Below are 10,962 nucleotides of genomic sequence, written 5' to 3'. Positions count from 1 at the left end.
ATCAAACAGCTGAAATTAATTATAATATCATCCGTCGGAGTTGTAAACCCGAAGAGGAGGTAGATATTGTAGAACTAGTGCCCAAACGTTAGAATAACCCAAGAAGAGCCCAAGACACATTAGATAGTAAAGGAGGGAGTCCCCCAGGAAAGCAAATGTACTCCTCAAAATCCGGACTGCATGTAAGACCCATATAACGTTCAGTGCTCTCACAACTTAGAATGCTGAAGGCCTCCTTGCAGGTGAGGTGTCCAGGTTTCAGGTCTACAGCTCTGCCAGTTTGTTGAGCAGATGTTGAACCTCTCGATGTGCCGCATCCTCTACTGAGGCCAAATATAAGTTCTTGTGCTAAAATGGGGGCAAGCAAAGAAAACAAAAATTAGGTGATGGGTTTGAGCTGAGTTCCATGGAGTATGGAAGGTTAGGAGGTCATATAGAAACACAGTAAAAATAGCTATATTTAGGGTCCACTTACATGCCTGGCACTGTTCTGAAAATTTATATTCATTGACCCATTGATTTTTCACAGCAACCCAAGAAGTATGTACAATTCTCATCCCCACCTTATAGAGAAGGAAGTGGAGGTACAGAGAGTTTATGTTACCTGCCCAAGGTCACACTAAATTTCCCACCAAAACTTCAGGCTGCTTTCAGACAAATGTCTGGATCACCTTCAAGGAAGTGATACAGATTAGTAATAAAAATAACAACAACAACAATGATAATAATATTTATTCAGTACCAGGCATTTTTTAAGGGTTTTATTTAAATATCTGTATTTTTTTAGACATTCTTCTTTAATTAACAGACTATATTTTAGAGCAACTCAAGGTTCACAGAAAACTTATGTGGGAAGTTTAGGGAGTTCCCATATACTCTATTTTCCCTCCTCTCTCCACCCCACCATGCACACAGTTTTCCCTATTATCTACATCTTGCATTAACGTAGTACTTTTTTTTTTTTTACAAGTGATGAGCCAATATTGATGCATTATTATTAATTAAAGTCCACAGTTTATGTTAGAGTTGACTTTTGTGTTGTACAGGTCAATGGGTTTTAATAAACATGTAATGATGTATATCAACCATTACAATATCATACAGAATAATTTTACTGCCCTAAAATTCCCCTGTGTTCCACCTAGTGATCCCTCCCTTCTATCCCTGAACCTTGGCAATTACTGCTTTTTTTACTTTCTTCATAGTTTGCCTTTTCCAGAATATGCTATGGTTGAAATCATATAATGTGCAGGCTGATCATAATGGCTTCTTTCACTCAGCAGTATGCAGTTAGGTTCTTCCACATCTTGTGTGGCTTGATAGCTCATTTCTTCATATTGCTGAATAATCTTCCATCGTAATGATGTGCCTGTTCACCCATTTACCAGTTGAGCATCTTGGTTGCATCCAAGTTTTGGCAATGAAGAATAAAGCTGTTGTAAATGTGCAAGATTTTGCGTGGACATGTTTTCAACTTGTTCGAGTAAATGTTGAAGAGTATCATTGCTAGATTGTATGGTAAGAATGTATAACTTTATAAAAACCACCAAACTGGGGACACCGAGGTGGCACAGTTGGTTAAGCGGCTGCCTTCAGCTCAGGTCATGAACTGGGCTTCCTGGGATTGAGCCCACATTGGGCTTCTTGCTCCTCAGGGAGCCTGCTTCTCCCTCTGCCTGCCACTCCCCTGCTTGTGCTCACTCTCTCTCTCTCTCTCTCTCTCTCTCTCTGACAAATAAATGAATAAAAATCTTTAAAACAAATAAACAAACAAACCACCAAATTATCTTCCAAAGTGGCTATACCATTTTGCATTTCCACGAGTAATAAATGAGAGTTCCTATTGCTCCACATCCTCTCCAGTATTTGGGGTTGTCAGTGTTCTGGATTTTAGTTCTTTTTTTTTTTTTAATTTTTTAAAGATTTTATTTATTTATTCGACAGACAGAGATCACAAGTAGGCAGAGAGGCAGGCAGAGAGAGAGGGGGAAGCAGGCTCCCCGCTGAGCAGAGAGACCGATGTGGGGCTCGATCCCAGGACCCTGAGATCATGACCTAAGCTGAAGGCAGAGGCCTAACCCACTGAGCCACCCAGGCGCCCCTGGATTTTAGCTATTTCAATAGGTGTGTGGTGGTATGTCATTGTTGTTTTCATTTGCAATTTCCTAATGACAAAATACAATGTTGAGCATTTTATATGCTTATTTGCCATCTGTCCAGATCTTTTGCCCATCTATTAACTGGGTTAAGAACCCCATTTTCAGATGAGGAACCTGAGGCACAAAGGGGCTCTACAAGTTGCTCAGGGTTACAGTGGGGGGATTGAGGTCAGGCAGGAGGGCTCAAAGCCCACAGTTGTAATCACTATTCTGTAATGCCTTCAGGGTACAGGTTTGGAGCTAAAAACCTGGGTTTCCAGGCTGGCTGTTCAGTGTACCTAGTGTCTAACCCCAAGTAAATCATTTAATTTTAACCCAGCCTCAGTTTCTTCTGTAATATGAGGAAAACAGGTTTTGGTGTTGCTATTAGGATTAAATGAAACAAAGTAGAAAAAGTGCTGAACTTGTTCTCTGAACATAGCCGCTGCCAATAAACGGTAGCTATTGTTAGTCCAACGCCACATGAAAGAGCGAGAGAGGCCTGCTATAGCCCTAAGAATTAGCACCTGCCTCCAAACTCAAACAGATCCGTCTGGACTTTAAATTCTATAGAAACTCAGACATTTCTTGGTGAGGTTTCCAAGCACAGTGGTCAGCTGACACATCAACTCCTTACACCTAGTGCACATGAAGGAATAAAGGGGACTCCAGTTGCTTAAAAGAAAAATAGAATTTTACTGTATTCAATTACGTTTCCTGTTCATCTCGCCCTTTTGGTGGCCCTTGCAAAACAAAACAAAACGAAACAAAAGTCACAGTTGTATTAACCTTGCAGCTAATGAAGCATGCCCGGAACCAGATGCAACCTGGGGGCCTCCAGTAAAGCTAGAATGGTGGCAGGAAAGGAAAACAAGCCCTTGCACCCTATGTGTGTGAATGGCTGCCAGAGGATGCAGGGCTCGTCCGAACCCCCAGGAGCTGGGAATGCCCTGATAGCCATATACCTCAGGGGGTGGTTCCCAAACCTGGCTGATCACCAGAATCTCCTGAGGTGCTTTGCAAAAGAGCAGATTCCTACCTGCTCAGCTCAGACTTGACTGAGTCCGAATCTTCTCGGAGTGAATGAGGAGAGAAAGGGATTCTGATATCTGTACCATTAAAAGTTCTGAGAGGCTCTAATGGTCCAGGAACTGCTGATGTTTGGAGTGTGTGTGTGTGTGTGTGTGTGTGCGTGCGCGCGCGGGCGTGAGAGAGGGAAAGAGAGAGAGAGAGAGAGAGAGAAAGAGAGACAGAGTTAGGGAGACAGAGAGAGAAAGCAGGCAACGCTGTGGGAAAACAGAGCAGTATGAGTTGTAAGACCTTTACAATTGTACGATTTATTGCACTTTATCTGTAAAAGTAGATGCAAAGCAATTCAGAAGCACCTGAAATCATTTTCTAATGAAGGTGATCAAAAACAAAGACTACAAGTTCAAAGGGGAAAAAATGTTAAACGGAACCTGAGCTTTAGACCTCTCACTTTATTCTCATGTCGGAGCAGCATCCTTAGAAGATCCTTATGTAATGACTCTTAACTAATTTGGATAACCTGTTTTCCCATGAGAGACAACAAAGTTGAATAATTTAAATACTTGGAATAAAAATCTAGTGTTTTCCTTTAGGTTTTCAAGTTTCCAGAACTTCAATGAGTTAATGAGAAATTTGCATTCAGTACAACAATAAATAAATTAATTATACTTGGAAGAAATCCAATTTCATGGGTTTAAGCTATTATTAAAATTCTGCAAATACTTTGATTTTCCAAGTCTAATCTTTTGATTTTTATTTACTCATTTAATAAGCTTTTTTGAGTACCAGTACTATGGCAGACCACAGATTTAGATGGTGTTAATATGAAGAGGAGTTCTCCACATAAAGAGAGGTGGAAAGGTTTAGAAGCAGCTGCACTAGGAGAGAAAAGAAACTAAGATTTTAATGAGCACTTAGTGCAAGTTTCATTTATATACAGTATTCTATTTCATAGGACAATCTGATGACATAATTTGATCACTAAGAACTAAAAGTAACAAATTTCCTAAACCTGTGTTAATTAGTCCTGGAACTGGATGTACCCAGTGTTAGACAATACTGAAAAAAAAAAAATGACCTAACTCTTTGCCCTTGGAAATTAAGACCCTGAACCAAATAAAATAGGTTAATTCCAACATTAGCTGCATACTTGTCTCCCTAGACCCCCCCAATCCAAAGTTGTGATTTCATCATTTCTGCCCACCTCAACTAGTTCTCTACCTTGAATACTATCCAGCCTACCTAAATCCTATAACTATCCCCCCCTGACTTCTCCCTTGAGATATTACTCTCTGTCAAGATGATGTTCACCCTTACTACAGCAAATCCAATACACATAGATTTGTTTGGCCACTGGGTCTTGTTTTGTTTTTCTGGTGGCCTTTTTGGGGAGTCAACTGTCAATAGCTCCATTCTTTAATGAAGAAATTTGCCCAAACTCATCAGCTGTTATGAGCTACTTTCTTTAAGAGCCAAGTGTTAAACACAGCTGTGACTGACTTTGAAATTCATATTCTATTCACTGGTGTACACATTTAGGCACATGTACTAGATGAGGTAAAGGACATGCAGGTTTTTGCCATCTAGTCTCATGTGCTCTCAAGCAAGCAACTTTAAAGAGGATGGCAGCATTAAAAGTGGCAATCCATAAATGCCAGGGAGATTCAAGTCCTTAAATCAAGTCAAGATATATTTATTGCCATCTGCTCTTCATGGTGACACAGCAATAAAATGCATAAATAAATGACTCACAGACCATAAAAGAGTTGCCTAAATGAGTCCCATAAACAGATGCAAACAAGAACAAAAGTCTAACTATTGATTTATAACAATAATTAAAGCTTAAAATGTTGCACATGATCCTAAAAACACTATGTAAGCCCTTCTCTGTCAGTGTTCAATAATCTCATAATCATCAATTTTGGGGGCCTAAGTGTTGCATGGTTATTGAAAAGAGAAAACATCAAAAATGTAGCAGTATTTCAGTTTCAAATGCATTGACTTCAAAATAGAACTGAGGGGCACCTGGGTGGCTCAGTGGGTTAAAGCCTCTGCCTTTGGCTCAGGTCATGATCCCAGGGTCCTGGGATCGAGCCCCGCATCGGGCTCTCTGCTCAGTGGGGAGCCTGCTTCCTCCTCTCTCTCTCTCTGCCTGCCTCTCTGCCTATATGTGATCTGTCTGTCAAATAAATAAATAAAAAATCTTAAAAAAAAAAATGGAACTGAGGTGAACAGAGGAGCTCTGTGTGACACAGAGGAGGTAGGTTTGGTCAATAGTCCCAGACAGTTTGATTAATTCTACAAAGAGGTAAAGAGGCAAACATCCTAAAGGCAGAGTGGCATGAAGGAAAACAATGAACCATTTGCCAGAAAACATAAGATATGTTCTAGATATGCTGGCTAAGTGCTCCCAGCTTGGCCAGTGTGGTTCTAGGGTCAGAATGAAAAGCTGGGGTCAGGCCATGGTGAGTACTGACACTCTGCCTTTGAGGAGGGTCTGGAGGGACACAGGCTGGGTGGGGGTGTGGGAGGTTGGGGGGATGGTACAGGAAATTCCATAGCAGGGAAAGTTTCTCTCAAAACCCGTAGGGAGACACACCATGGCATTACCAACATTAACACTGGAAAATGCAAATTGTACTGTTGGTGAATGAATTAATAACAATGACTGCTAATACCTTCAGGTTGCCCTTTTTTTGTGCCAGGCAATAATCTAAGTACTGTACGTACACTGACTCATTTAAAGTTCACCCATGGTGAGACACCTGGGTGGCTCAGTTGGTTGAGCTTCTGCCTTCAGCTCAAGTCAGGATCCCAGGGCCCTGGATCAAATCCTGTGTTGGGCTCCCTGCTCAGTGGGGAGCCTGCTTCTCCCTCTCCACCTCTGCCCCTCCCCTGCTCATGCTCTCTCTCTCTCTCTCTCTCATTCTCTGATAAATAAATAAATTTTTTTAAAAAGTAAATAAAGTTCACCCATTGGGCACTTATGAAGTAGGCCCTATAATTATCCTTATTTTATCTACGAGGAAATTGAGGCACAGAGAGAGATTAAGTGACATGTCAAGGTCTTATAGCTAGCAAACGAAAGAGTCAGGATGAATCAATCAATCAACTAATTATAATCCAAACACTTGTGATGTTCTATCTTAGCAGACAGAAATATATTCTTTTTTCTATTCTAATAATATAGAAATATACTCTACACTCATTAGCCTACTTCAGACGTCAAGTTTGAGTACTCAGTACTCACATGGAATGTACGCTTCTCCCCTTGCTATGTAGCATTTTGTGCAGCCTGGGATGTTTTACGTAAACTGCTCTTAAAGTGTCTTCACGTTAGTTGGCCAAAACTGATTTGTTCTTTTCTATTCATTTTCAGAATTATAGTTAGTGATTTTGAGAATTATTTTTAATTTTTTATTTTTATCATCAATTTTTTGGTCTTGGAACAATGTCAAACTCATAGAAAAGTTGCAAGTAGAATTCAAAGGCCTTTTCTTCCTGGACCATTTGAAAACAAGTTGCCAACCTGATGCACCATCACCCTCTAAATGCTTTACTGTATCTTTCCTACAAACAAGAGCATCCTCTTACAGTCCACAACACAACCAACACAACCATAAAGTTAACACTGACACTGCACTACAATTTAATCCTCAGACCCCAACTGTCTATTAATGTAGTTCATAGATCCAGTTCACAATCACACATTGCATCAAGACAGGTCCCGTTTCTAATCTTTTTTAGGATAGAACAGTTCTGACCTTGACACTCAAGGCCTTGACATATTTGAAAATGACAGGTCAGTTATTTTATAGGATGCCTCTCAATTTAAAGTCATCCGATGATATTTTCTCCTCATTAAATTCAGGTTAGGCATCTTCGGTAGGAATATTCCAGAAACAATGCTGACATCCTCTCATTGCATTCTTAGGTGGTGCAGCTTTTGATTTGTTCCTTTATGGAGAATGTCACCTTTAACTATATAATTGAGGTCGTGTCTGCCAAGCTTCTCCACTGCAAACCTACCCTTCCCTTTATAATTAATAAATATTTTGTATAGAAGCACATTAAAACAATGTAAATTTATTAATTTATATTAAATGGACTCATAACTTCCTATTATATTCAGTGGGTTTCCATCTGTAAGATAATAGATTATATATCTCTTGGAGGCTCAAATTGATCAGTGGGATCTCCTTCAAGCTAACTCATGTCCTTTTGTTGTTATTGTATTACTTTCTATTTATTTTTTATTGAGGTATAATTAACATGCAAAAATATGTTAATTTCAGGTATACAACATAATGATTTGATATTCATATACATAAGTTTAATTAACACCCATCCATATACATAAGTCTAATTAACATATACATAATATGTATTATGTATATGAATATCAAATTTGTATTACCAAATTTTGTGTTACCAAAAAAATTGTATGTGATGAGAACTTTTAAGATCTACTCTCTTAACAATTTTCAAATATAGTGTTATTAACTTGGGTCGCTATGTTGTACACTACATCCCCATGATTTATTTATTTGATAACCGGAAGTTGGTACCGTTTGTACCTCTTGGCCTCTGTCACCCACTTCACTTATCCCCACCCCTCACCTCTGACAACCACTGATCTCTTCTCTGTATCTGTGAGCTTGGTTTTTCATTTGTTTTTGGAGTTTTTTAGATTCTACATATAAATAAGATCCTAAGTGAGATTCTGTCTATTTCTCTATCTGACTTATTTCACTTAGCACAATGCCCTCAAAGTCCATTCATGTTCCACATGGCAAGACTGCATTCTTTTCTGTTTAAGACTTATTTACTTATGTGAGAGAGACAGACAGGGAGAGAGAGAGAGAGTGATGGGGAGGGGCAAAGGGAAAGAAAGTCTTAAGCAGACTCCAGGCTAAGCGCAGAGTCTGAGGCAGGGTTCCACCTCGCCACCTGAGACCACGACCTGACTGGAAACCAAGAGTCTGCTGCTTAACCAACTGAGCCACCAGGCCCCAAGACTTCATTTTCTTATGGCTATTGTAACTATACACCACGATTTCTTTTTCTTTCTTTCTTTTTTTTTTTGGTACAGTATTTTCAGTTTTACTATAAAAATGCACACAAAACAAAAATTGTCACAAGCCATTTCTTGGCTCTACTTGTGTTCAGCATTGCATTTCAGCAGCTTCTTTGCTTTTAGCATCTCAAAAATTTCCTTACATCGTTTCATGCCGTCCTTCTTTAGTCCACCAGGCACTGCTTCTGCTATGTGTTCCTATCTCTCAGATGTATTTACTGGGTATGTTTTCAAAGTTTGTTCCAAAAGCGTCTGTTCTTCTGTTGTCCAAGGGGTGAAATCTGTGTGTGGACTTTCCAGTAGGTTCTGAAGGTGTTGCATTGTCTGCTTGAGGCACCACTCTATGTTCTTTTTAAAATTTATCAAATGCCTTTTTCTTTTATCATCTTATTAATGAGGGTCAAGTTTTTGAGGACTCTTTACTTTATCAATAACATCTTTGGCAGTTCTCTTGACTCCAGAAGAAGGATGTATGTTCATCCTTAATATGATGTAGCCATAACTTCCCATGCTGAATTTGTTCCAGCAGGAAAGAGGTTAATTAGTAATTGTGGATCGATAGTCTTCTGACCAATTTGTACTGCTGTTTCCACTTCACCAGTTGCTTTGTCTACATTCTTAGATGCTGTTGCATGTGACTTTCAGGCTCCTCTTCTCTTTTCTAACTTGTTCATTTATTTCTTCTGTTTTTCCAGAGCAGCCTTTCCTACTTCTTTAGTAGATGGTGTGTTTCATTCAAACACTGTAAGCTTGCTAGTTCAAGACAATCACAAATTGTATCCACTTCTTCCATCATTTTAACCTGCTCTGCCTCATTGTCAGGAAAGTGATTCCAGGTCTTAGACAAGTTTTGAAGTTTTTGCCTTTCCTTTAAATGGCCTTTTTTTTTTTTTTTTAATATCTTTTTCCTTCTTAGCCAAAAATGCTTATTGTCTGACTTCCTCCTCTTCTTTCTCTTCGGCTAATCAAACAGCTTCTGGTTCAGCTTGTCCTTGTTCTTCTTCAGTTTTTCTCTCCTTCCATTTTGCTTTGCTTTGGTTTTCTTTTCTGCTTCTTTTGTGGCTTTTCCTTCTTCCTCAGTTTTTTTTATCCTTGGATCACAGCATTATCAACTAATGTTCTTATCCTGCTTATTTCTTTTTTTTCCTTTGTGCCTTTGTTGCTCTGTTCTGTTTTACAATCCATCTCCTCTCATCATGATATTATTTTTTTTCTTCTTCATTTAAATAAGAAAATTCTCTCCAAGAATCAAAATTATACCAGAAAGAATGAAATGGATCTATATCTTCTAATGATGAATTCATAACACCAGGTTTAGGGAATTTTTTCTTTTTATTTGACCATCTGGAATTCCTTTCAAACACTGGGGAAAATACATCAAAGAAAAGTGTTCTTTGCTTTACTTTTGGAAGGAACCAAGTTATCAAAAGTAGGATCTACACTGTGGAATGCTTATCTTTTCACTGGATCAGATAGCATTTCATAAGCCTTAGTTATGCAAGTGAAGTAGTGTTATCTCTTTATTGGTTCACCAGCTGCTTTCCGTTTGTTTTAAAACCATTGCTTTATCTTCAGCTCTTTGTGATCAAGGGTTTTCAATGTGAGAAACTCTTCTAACTACAACCCTTCATCTTCTGATTCTTCTGATAACTCTTTTTATCCTCCAGTTCCTGAAAAGAGGCAGAAGCATTTTGTTTCTCCTCTTAACAAAAGCTTCAAACTACATTCCCAGAGGTTCAGCTTGACAGAATGCGGAAGCAGTCAGAGCACGGGTGACAATGGCACTATGGTTGTCTGAGAGCTAGGCAGGAGCAGCATAAGGGCACCAGGCTAGATCTTTTTTCTTTATCCATTCATCCAAAGATGGACACTTGTTTCCATATCTTCATTATTGTAAATAATGCTGCCATGAACTTGGGGTGAATTCAAGTTAGTGTTTTCATTTTCTTCAGATAAATACCCAGAAATGGAATTTCTGGATCATATGGTAGCTCTATTTTTAATTTTTTTGCAGAAAATTCATACTATTTTCCATAGTGGCTGCACCAACGTACATTCCCACCAACATTGTATAAGAGTTACGTATTCTCCATATTCTCAGCAACACTTGTTATTTCTTGTCTCTTTCATAGTAGCCATTCTGACAGGTATGAGGTGATATCTCATTGTGGTTTTGATTTGCAGTTCCCTGATGATGAGTGACATTGAGCAACAAGTACAGGTACATTATAAATTGGCCATCTGTATGTCTTCTTTGGAAAAATGTATATTCAGATCTTCTGCACATTTTAAAATCAGATTGTTTTTTGCCATCGAGTTGCATGAATTCTTTACATATTTTGGATATTAGCTGCTTATCAGATATATGATTTGCAAGTATTTTCTCCCATTCAGTAGGATGCCTTTTCATTTTGTTGATGGTTTTCTTTGCTGTGCCTGTATTCATTTGACATGCTCCTTCATTCCTAGAACACTTACTCTTTGGCTCAATAAGATGTCCCAAAAGTTTTAACTGAGGCCTGGAATCAGTCATCTCTAGAAAGCTCTGATACTTTTTAGTAGGAAATGACATTTAGAAACCTGGATGAAAAGTTTGCTCATTGCTGCTGGGGTGGAGAAGGGATGCTACTGCAAGGCCATCATACATACACAGCACACATCTGTATCTATTTCTTTATTTTATTATTTAAATTATTATATTTATTGAAATCATGAGTT

General features: G+C 38.7%; 1 pseudogene; it reads right to left on the bottom strand.

The window, feature by feature from the left end:
* Positions 1-264: 264 nt before the first annotated feature.
* LOC116879671 lies at positions 265-10,062 on the bottom strand (annotated as a pseudogene).
* Positions 10,063-10,962: the final 900 nt, after the last annotated feature.

Source organism: Lontra canadensis, unplaced genomic scaffold (assembly GCF_010015895.1).
Source record: "Lontra canadensis isolate GAN:19392208 unplaced genomic scaffold, GSC_riverotter_1.0 scaffold63, whole genome shotgun sequence".
In the NCBI taxonomy this organism is placed as follows: domain Eukaryota; kingdom Metazoa; phylum Chordata; class Mammalia; order Carnivora; family Mustelidae; genus Lontra; species Lontra canadensis.
This window is presented reverse-complemented; position numbering and strand designations above follow the sequence as displayed.